Source organism: Odocoileus virginianus, chromosome 2 (assembly GCF_023699985.2).
Source record: "Odocoileus virginianus isolate 20LAN1187 ecotype Illinois chromosome 2, Ovbor_1.2, whole genome shotgun sequence".
In the NCBI taxonomy this organism is placed as follows: domain Eukaryota; kingdom Metazoa; phylum Chordata; class Mammalia; order Artiodactyla; family Cervidae; genus Odocoileus; species Odocoileus virginianus.
In genome coordinates, this window is record NC_069675.1 from 50,233,076 (window position 1) to 50,244,303 (window position 11,228).

Below are 11,228 nucleotides of genomic sequence, written 5' to 3' on the forward strand. Positions count from 1 at the left end.
TGGATTGTATTATTTGGCATATCACATCTTATTAAATTTAATTTTGTCTAAAATAGGGTTAACTTGCAGCTGGTCTATAGTATTTCCTCATTTATTTTTGAAATGCCTGAAACCATAGTACTGATTCTTGGCTAAGATTAGGATAAAATGACTTAGCTAGTAATTTATAATATGCTATTTAAAGTTTGAAAGTACCCCAGAGTATCATTTTACCACCTTGTCTACATTATTTACTGAAAACATAGAGATGGATGGTTTTCATCTGGCTTCACAGGTTACAGAGCTTGGTTTTAGATACATGACCAGTAGGGTATTCAAATGCCTCAGTAAACATGTGTTTGCCTCTTCTCATGTGTATACTGTGATTCCCAAAGCAAATGTACAATGTATCTTTGGCAACTGTAAAGATGCCCTGAGGAACTGTGCCTGAAGTCAAAACTCTTTGTTTTTGCCTTCACTTTGTTTCTCCTAATATTTCATATTTTTACCTTATTGAGACTTTGGAAACTCTGCTTATGTGTTTAGTCATGTCCAACTCTTTGCAACCCCACGGACTGTAGCCTGCCAGGCCTCTCTGTCGTTGGGATTCTCCAGGCAAGAACACTGGAGTAGGTTGCCATTTCCTATTCCAGGGGATCTTCCCTTGACCCAGGAACTGAACCTGTGTCTCCTGAATCTCCTATATTGCAAGCGAATTCTTTGCCACTGAGACACCAGAGAAGCCCATTAGTTCTTTAAATTTTATGGCCTAATGTATCTGTTATAAATTTTTTAAAAAATGTATATTTAACTTGTTTCACTTAAAGGTATTTGGACATGTATTTCCCTTTTTAATTAGAAAGTTTTGCTTCTAATTAATCAAGTGGCAATATATGTTACATTGCTTAATCAATTAAACTGTGATGTTTTTGCCTTTCCTTATATTGTACAATTCTATATATTTTACTATCCAAAAATGAATAAATGTAAATAAAACTTGTATAACAAAAGAAAATGTAAACAAAGAAACCAATAACCTGAGTGTTTAGATCTAAATAGTTAGATCTAAACTCAATAACTGTATTATTTCTAATGTATTACTATGAAAAGTGCTTTAAATTACTAGTATTAGAACTATAATACAGTATTTTAAATAGACACTGCTTAGCCATTTGAGAGAGACAGTTAAGACCAGCAGAAATGATGAAACTTCAAGATCTCAAGGTCAGATAGAAGGGCAGAAGAATATTCTAAAGACAGCAGTAGTTGGAAAATGAACCTGTTTGCAGTGAGAAGATAATGAGTTCAGCACTTGAAATGCTGGTGCAGGACTGCATATGTGCACTTAGTTCACAGTGGTGAAAGGGGAAACACTGATGTTGTAGGTGAAACTGGATAAGATATAAATAATTCTCTTTCATTATTTTTGTGCATTACTTGGTTATACCTCAAAACCATTGATAAAATAGCAAGATTTGTTTTCTTCTTTTGTAAAAGTAGTTTAGGAAAGGAAAACTTTACAATAAATTAATTTTATCTACCCAAGATGAAATTAAAAAAAAAATGTATGGATCATAAGTATTGACATCATAATGTTAACCATATATGAAATGCCTTTATGACCCTGGGTGAAGACTAGAACTCATCCATATACATAGAAAGGCACAGATGACAGAAATGACCATAAGGAAAGAATGCTTTACATGGAAATTCAAATAATCATTTGTCATTTAACGTGTATTTGGCAAGTTTAAATATTTGAACGCTTTTTGTTTGATTTTTCTTTTTTGCTTCTTTGTGTGTTGTTGATATGAGTACGATTGGAATTTTCAGAGAGCAGACATTGAAGAATACTTAATGCAACTACTACATAAATGTTTGAATTTCCTCTACATATTCTTCTATATAGTGAACAACAGTGTACATAAAAACTTGCATGCAACTGGAGAACAATGGAAAATTCACTTAAAATGTTAGCTTTTTGTGATTCTTAGCAATTTATTTTATGTATCAAATAGAAATAAAGCTTGTCATTTATTGACTCCATTACTTCTTAAATATTGTATTTATTAAGAATCCATTCTACTGAGCATGGACCAACCACTCTATCCAAAGAGAAATTTCTTCAATGTCTATGGACTTCCAGTTCAAGATGGAAGAGTAGAAGGATGTGTGCTCATTTCCTGCAAGAGCACCAAAATCAAAACTAGCTGCTGAACAACCATTGACAGGAGGATGCTGGAATCTGCCAAAAAAGATACCTCATGTCCAAAGACAAATAAGACAGTGCAATGAAATTGTAGTTAGGGTTGCAATCACAATAAAATCAAATCCAATAACTGCCAGGTGGGTGACCCAGAAACTGGAGAACAATAATACCAAAGAAGTTCTCCCACTGCTGTGAAAGTTCTGAGCCCCAGATCAGGACATTCAGATTGGGGATCTGACAAAGGGACTGTAAAGAAGCAAGAAGAATCACAATCTCACAGAACAAATAAAAAACACATTACAGTAAGTTAATCAGGATGAAAAAGCAGATAATTATGTCCCAAATGAAGGGGATAATGTAAAATCCCAGAAAAACAGCTAAATGAAGTAGAGGTAGGCAAACATTCTGAAAAAGAATTCAGAATAATGATAATGAAGATGATTCAAGATCTTAGGAAAACAGTGGAGAATATGCAAAGAATGTTTACCAAAGACCTAGAAGAACTAAAGAACAAACAAAAAACAGAGATGAACAATACACTAGAAGGAATCAATAGCAGAATAACTGAGACTGAATAGTGGATAAGTAACCTGGAGGGCAAACTGGTGGAAATCACTGCCATAGAACAAAATATAGAAAAATGATAACAACCTAAGAGAACTCTGGAACAACATTAAATGCACCATCAATTGAATTATTTTCCCAGAAGGAAAAGAGAGAGAGAAAGGACCTGAGAAAATATTTAAAGAGATAATAGCTGAAAACTTCCCTAATTTGGGAAAGGAAATAGTCAACCAAGTCCAGGAAACTCAGAGAGTCCTAGGCAAGATAAACCCAAGGAGGAACACACCAAGACATAAGGAGATCAAACTGACAAAAATCAAATAGAAAAATAAAATATTAAAAGCAACAAGGGAAAAATGGCAAATAACACACAAGGGAATCCTCAACAGGTTATCAGCTGATTTCTCAACAGAAGCTCTACAAACCAGAAGGGAATGGCCCTATGTATTTAAAGTGATGAAAGGGAAGAACCTACAACTAAGACTACTGTATCCAGCAAGACTGTCATTCAGATTTGATGGAGAAATCAAAAGCTTTCCAAACAAGCAAGAGTCAAGAGCCATCAAACCAGCTATAAAACAAATGCTAAAGGAACTTTCCTAAGCGGGAAATACAAGAGAATGGAAGGAAAAGACAAACAAAATAAACCCAAAATAATTAAGAAAATGGTAATAAGATCATATATAATGAAAATGGATTAAATGCACCAGCCAAATGACATAGACTGGCTAGGCAGATGAAAACATATGCATGCATGCACTTTCACTTACCACACCACTCTGCTTGATTCCCAATTATATGTAGTTATTTTATATTGTTAGGTTAATCATGTTCCCTTTATGGCTTGCAATTATAATTATCTTTTATTTTTTGTCTGGCTATTGCAATCAATAGCCAGAAAACTGATAAACATCTTTTACTACTGTGATTATGTATTATTCACTTAATACTGTTGTATCATGATTAGTCAATAGAAAAACAACTGAATTCCAAATCTCCAGATATATTTCTAATGAGCAAACATGTTTAAAATCAATTTGACTATATGATGATCTTTTACTGTTATCTAGTTTATTTCACTTCTTCTATCTCACATTCAGTAGTCCCAATTCATTTAGTTCATGTTTTCTAATTACTTCATCTCTTTTTTATGATATTTCTTCTCAAGTCTTTATTAACAATAGTAGAAAAACTTTTGCACACACACACATATATATACATATATATAAATAGCATGTATAATATATGTATTTTAGAAAACATGACATTTTGACTATTAAATTTATGACATTTGCATTCCTATTGTTTCACTTAATATGAGTGGAATGTTAGATTTCTAATTAAAAGAAAATAGATATGTGAAAAGCAACAAAGGTTTACTCTATAGTGCAAGAAATTATAGTCAATGTCTTTCAATAATCTATAATGAGAAACAACCTGAAATATAATATGTGTGAATATGTATAAATGGATCACCTTTCTGTACACCTGAAACATTGTAATTCAAGTTTATTTCAATAAAATGTGTATTAAAAATCTATTCTCTATGCAAGAAGTTAATGAGAAAAGCATAGCTTTTATCCCTGAAAAACTCACTGATTCATTTATTACAGAAACTTCAAACAACAAAATTTGATAAAGGAATTATCCTTCAATTAATAAATAAATAAATTTTTTAAAATTAAAAAAAACAAAAACAAAAAACTCATATTTGAGAAACTTTGTAATTTCCTTTAGAAATACTACACTTCCAAAATAAAAATTAAACTTATCATAATGACTGCTGGTGTAGGTATTTTCCAGACCTAAAATAAAATTGACAAATATATGTGTATATGTACGTGTATATGTGTGTATGTGTAGACATACACATTTACATAAAAAAGAATAGCATTAAGGTTGTGTCCTGCTTAATTTAAGATTCCTTTGAATTAATTTTTCTTTAGTTTCAATAACTTTGTCAGTTAAACTCTAATAAGTGATTTAAGTAATAACCTTTTTTTTTTAATTTCCAGAAAAAAATGTTTCTGTAGATATGTTATAAATATATACACACATTGATGTAGATTACTTCCCCACCATGAAAAAATGATCAAATAAAGCTATGTAGAGAGATGATATCAACAAAGCTTTAAATTATGATGAAAATATAGGAAATTATCAAGTAAGAGAAGATTCTACATGACTAACATCTTTCTGTTCTTTTTTTTTTACCCCCAATAAGATCTTCATAACACTACATGATTTTCTGCAAGCTAAACTTGCCTGATTTCTTCAGCTTTTCATCATACAACACATTTCTGAACTGCTTTAGAATTTTGACTTTTGTAGTTGGAATACATCCTCTTTCCTCTGGAAACTAGAATGAGCATATTCCAGATAAAGCAGAATATGTATAAATAATATACAAAATGTAGGGATAAAAACTTTCAACAGTGAGAATTCATGAAAGCAGAATAGCCACACCAGTATTTTGGGCTCCATGTATTTTTACTCAGATATTCTCCAACCATTCGTTTATATTAAAAGAAGTCCCTGATGTTCCTCTCAACTCCAGCATTATATAACCTTTTAGACTCTGTGCTCTTTGCACTCCAAAAATAGTCCATTCATCATCTTTCTGTTCCTCTATGCTGGAAGTTTGAAGTCACCAGATAGAATTTTTTATTTTTCTATATTCTACAGCAAATAACCACATTTCTTAACTTTTTAATATAATTTAATTTTACTTTTGAAAACAAGTCAACAAAGTGAGTTTGCTTCTTTTATTTGTTATGACAACATGAAGAGATAAATTGATTGTGAATGTATATTTAATAAGAAAACAAAGATTCATGTAATAAAAAATAGTCAAATTTAAAAATAACGTCTTAAACAATCTGACACATATTTATTTTGAGAACATATTTTTCATGTTTAGGATCAAACAACACATCTGTGAAGACACAATATTAAACAAATACCCAAGTGCAGTATTTTAATATGCAAAATTAGCCTACAAAATTCAAAGTTTTTGCATTTAAACCATATTTAAAAGTTTTTAAAAGTGATAGTTTTGACTTTTTCTGGTCATTTGTTAAGACTGGCAGATGGCATAACTGAACTGTTAAAAGTCATCTTTCCATCTGCTCAGTCATTCATGATATCCTTATTATTTATAATGAATACTTCTATTCATTGACTATAGCATTGTGCTGAAGCCACACCATCAACACCATATGCTTCAAATCACTTGATGTAATTTACAGGGTAATAACTACAGGCCTTTACATCATTTCAGATTATGATTTTAAATGGTATGACTAAATATGATTATTGTTGCACTCGAAGCCTCACTTTGGAAAAAATATATTTATCATAGAGTCAGTAAATAATTTTTTTAAGTGTAATGACATATTGGTCCCAGTGTAGCCTTTTGATTTGATTTTACAAAAAATAATAATTTAAAATAAGTGTAAACACATATTGTTTATATTTTAAGAAGATATACATTTTATATACAATAAACATATATATGAATATACTATCTGAGTACCATACATACACAAATATATACCCACAAGGAGTATGATGATTTATCTATTTAAAAACATACTTGTACAAGTATATTGCATTTGTCATTGCAATTATTAACTTGACTTGACATATGTAGAAGTAATAAAATTCAGAGCACAATAGAAATTTAAAAGTTTATGTACACATTGATTATTTTAACCATTCATTTATCAGAAATAATTTTTGAAAAATAATTTTTCTATTTGCAAAGAATTTTCATCACTTCTATTCACAGTATCTTAACCAGTGAGCTATTATTTATCTCATTGTATGTGTGTGTGTGTGAAGATTACACTATTATGCTTTTACTACTCATTCTCCCATAAAAATTTAAAACGTCATCTAATTTTTTTCAAAATTATATATATTTTTAATTGTTTTCATTTATTTTTATTAGTTGGAGTCTAATTACTTTACAATATTGTGATTTTTGCCATACATTGACATGAATCAGCCATGGATTTGCATGTGTTCCCCATCCCGATCCCCCCTCCCACCTCCCTCCCCATCCCATCCCTCTGGGTCTTCCCAGTGCACCAGCCCTGAGCACTTGTCTCATGCATCCAACCTGGGCTGGTGATCTGTTTCACCCTTGAACATCCCACCCTCGCCTTCTCCCACAGAGTCCCAAAGTCTGTTCTGTACATCTGTGTCTCTTTTTCTGTTTTGCATATAGGGTTATCATTACCATCTTTTAAAATTCCATATATACGCATTAGTATACTGTATTGGTCTTTACCTTTCTGGCTTACTTCACTCTGTATAATGGGCTCCAGTTTCATCCATCTCATTAGAACTGATTCAAATGAATTCTTTTTAATGGCTGAGTAATATTCCATTGTGTATATGTACCACAACTTCCTTATCCATTCGTCTGCTGATGGGCACCTAGATTGCTTCCATGTCCTGGCTATTATAAACAGTGCTGCGATGAACATTGGGGTGCACGTGTCTCTTTCAGATCTAATTTGCTCGGTGTGTATGCCCAGAAGTGGGATTGCTGGGTCATATGGCAGTTCTATTTCCAGTTTTTTAAGGAATCTCCACACTGTTCTCCATAGTGACTGTACTAGTTTGCATTCCCACCAACAGTGTAAGAGGGTTCCCTTTTCTCCACACCCTCTCCAGCATTTATTGCTTGTAGATTTTTGGATAGCACCCATCCTGACTGGCATGTAATGATACCTCATTGTGGTTTTGATTCGCATTTCTCTGATAATGAGTGATGTTGAGCATCTTTTCATGTGTTTGTTAGCCATCTGTATGTCTTCTTTGGAGAAATGTCTGTTTAGTTCTTTGGTCCATTTTTTGATTGGGTTATTTTTTTTTTTTCTGAAATTGAGCTGCAGGGGTTGTTTTTTATATTTTTGAGATTAATTCTTTGTCTGTTGCTTCATTTGCTATTATTTTATCCCAATCTGAGGGCTGTCTTTTCACCTTGCTTATAGTTTCCTTTGTTGTGCAAAAGCTTTTAAGTTTAATTAATTCCCATTTGTTTATTTTTGCTTTTATTTCCAATATTCTGGGAGGTGGGTCATAGAGGATCCTGCTGTGATTTATGTCGGAGAGTGTTTTGCCTATGTTCTCCTCTAGGAGTTTTATAGTTTCTGGTCTTACATTTAGATCAAGATATATTTTCTTATTGATAATCTTCATAAAGAAGCTCAAAAGCAGGAAGATAACACCCATTGCTTCACTATCCTGGAGAAACATGTCAAAATAGCAGCCATCCTATTAAAAAAAAAAAAAAAAAAAAAGACAACCAGAAATTAAGTATTCAGAATCAAATGCAAAATAAGATTTTCTAAGACATAGACATGAAACAAAAGTGTAAATTAGTGAATATGGCTTAAGCTGTGGATTGAAAGTTTGATGACTTTCATGAAATTTTTAAAGTAAAAATTCTCATTTTTGAAGAAAAAGCTAAGGCAAGATCACTGCCACTGGAAAAAAAAAAAACAAAAACAAAAACTTGCTAAGTCCTGAATGGAACTAAAGCTTATTGGAAAATACAGACCAACAGATACTGAGTCAACCACTTAAAATTTCCCTCACTGAAGTTTATATTAAGAAGAAAAAAATAAAATAAAAAATAAGAAAAATAAACCAGGGGAAAAATGTTCCCCTGAGAATGAGTTCACAGACTGTAATTACAAAATACATGAAAAACTCTGACACTGAAAGAAATGACCAAAATTCATATTTGGAATAGAATTTATTCTGTACAAAAATTTTTAAAAAGCTTGAGAGTGAAAAAGTACCATTCAAATTGGACATGCAAAAGAAGTATAGAAACAAATAGCTAAATTTATAGTGGGCAAAGAATGACACATCACAAAAGAAGATATCAAGTAAGCAAAATTAATACAAGAAGTTGTTCATCATCATTAGTTAGCAAAAAAATGCAAATTCAAACCACAATGAGTCACCACTTTAAATGCATTGAAAGTGAAAGTTGCTCAGTCGTGTTCAACTCTTTGCAATCCAATGGACTATACAGTCCATAGGATTCTCTAGGCCAGAATACTGGAGTGAGTAGCCTTCCCCTTCTCCAGGGAATCTTCCTGATCCAGGAATCAAACTGGGGTCTCCTGCATTGCAGGCCGATTCTTTACCAACTGAGCTATCAGGGAAATTCTAGAATTGTCTAAAACAAAAGTTCCCAAATTCCAGGATCCAGTGCCTGGTATTCTGAGGTGGAACTGATGTTATAATAATAAAAAATAAAGTTTACAGTAAGTATAATATGCCTGAATCATCCCAAAACCATCCCCTAGCCCCTCAGTCTATGGTCCCTGGTGCCAAAAAGGTAGGGGACCGCTGGTCTAAAATATAAAATGTGAAGATATAGTATAATGACAATTTTTATACAGTTAGTAAGTGTCTAAAATATGAAGCTATTTTGGAAAGCAAGTCTTCAGATTCTTATAAAGTGAAATATGCACTAACCATATAATCAAAAAATGTAATGCTTATAATATTTATATCCAAATACACATAAAAGCTATATTTATAATAACTCAAAAGAAAACAACTCAAATGTCAATCAACTGATAGATGGATAAATACAATTCGATACTACTCAACAGTAAAATGAAATGAGCCATCTATCCATAGCACAACAATGGTGAATCTAAATATATATTATGTAAAAGCCAGAAACAGAAAAGTAAATATTGAATGGCTAAATTTGTTTGAAAATCTAGAATGGGCTGAACTAATTCGTCATGACAGAAATCAGATTACATTCCCTGGGTGGGGAGATGTTTACTAATTGCAAAACACCAATAAGATCATGGATAAAATATCTGATGTAATAGATGTATTTCATATTTTGAGTGGTGTGTGATGGGGTGGTTACATGATTGAGCAACTGTCAGAACTTATTAAACTATACATTCAAAATGTGTGTTGTTTATTGCCTTTAAATTATAGCAGAGGAAAATTGATCTAAAAATAAGGGATGGCAGAGTTGAAGAATCAATAACAAAACAGTGATGCACTAATAGTTGTACAACACTACATAGTGTATTAAAAGACAATATTGATATGTCATATAGAAGCCAACTCAAAGAGGCAAAAATAGAGCAAGAGAGAAAGAGAGAGAAAACAAAGAAGAAGAAGGATGTAAGGTGGGGAGGAGAAAGGGAGGAGGAGAAGGGGAGTGGCATGGGAACAAAGAGATGGGGGCAAAATTGTAGAAATGGCTCCCTCAGTGGCTCAAGTGGTAAAGAATCAGACTGTCAATGCAGGAGCTGCAGGAGACCCAGGTTCAATCCCTGGATCCAAAAGATCCCATGGGGAAGGAAATGGCAACCTGCTCCAGCATTCTTCCTGAGAATTTCCATGGACAGAGGAGCTTGGTGGGCTACAGTCCATGGGATCACAGTCAGACATGATTGAATACGCCACAAGCAAATGGTAAAAATACAATTCAGTTCAGTTCAGTCACTTAGTCATGCCCAATTCTTTGTGACCCCATGAATTACAGTGCACCAGGCTTCCCTGTCCATCACCAACTCCTGGAGTTGCTCAAACTTATATCCATCGGTGAAGTATCAAATCATAAAATTAGAAAAAGTTAAATGATTAATGTGAGATTAACCATGACAAGGCCTTTATCTTAGGGGAAGGAAAGACACATAGAATAGCTTTATGTATATATAGATCATTTAATATATAATAACAACATACAATAAAATATGTATTCTATTATTATAGAATATGTAATAAAACTGCATTATTATATGAGTATCTATAGATTTTATGCTATCAAATAGAAGTAACATAAAAAAAGTTTCCAAAATATCAGAAAGAAGGAAAGGGATAGCCAAAAACAAACAAACAAAAAAAATCAGCTTCCTAGAAGACCAAAAGAAAAAGAATAAAGAAAACAAGGGGCTGGTAAAATAAAGGAGTGAATACTGGTCACAAAGTATCACTGTGAGAAACCACATTTTTAGCCACAGTATATTCAGTTCAGTTCAGTTCAGTCACTCAGTCATGTCCAACTCTTTGCAACCCCATGAACTGCAGCATGCCAGTTCTCCCTGTCCATCATCAACTCTCAGAGTTTACCCAAACTCATGTCCATTGAGTTGGTATATTACCTCTACTTGTAGGCTGTGTGGCTGGAACAACTGTGATAAGATAACCCACGTCCAAGGGCAGAGAAGACCCAATAAGACAGTAGGCGCTGGAGCAGTGGCTGTATGGTGCTGGAGTGACTTTGAGGAGATACCCCATGTCTCAGGGCAAGGGAGAAGCCCTAACAAGATGGTAGGAGGGGCAAGATCACGGTTGGAATCAAACCCCATAACCCCTGCCAGAGACACTCAGAGGGCTCAAACATACCTTGTGTGCACCAGGATCCAGAGACCCCACAGAGACTGAGACAAAACTGTGTTTGGGTATCTCCTGA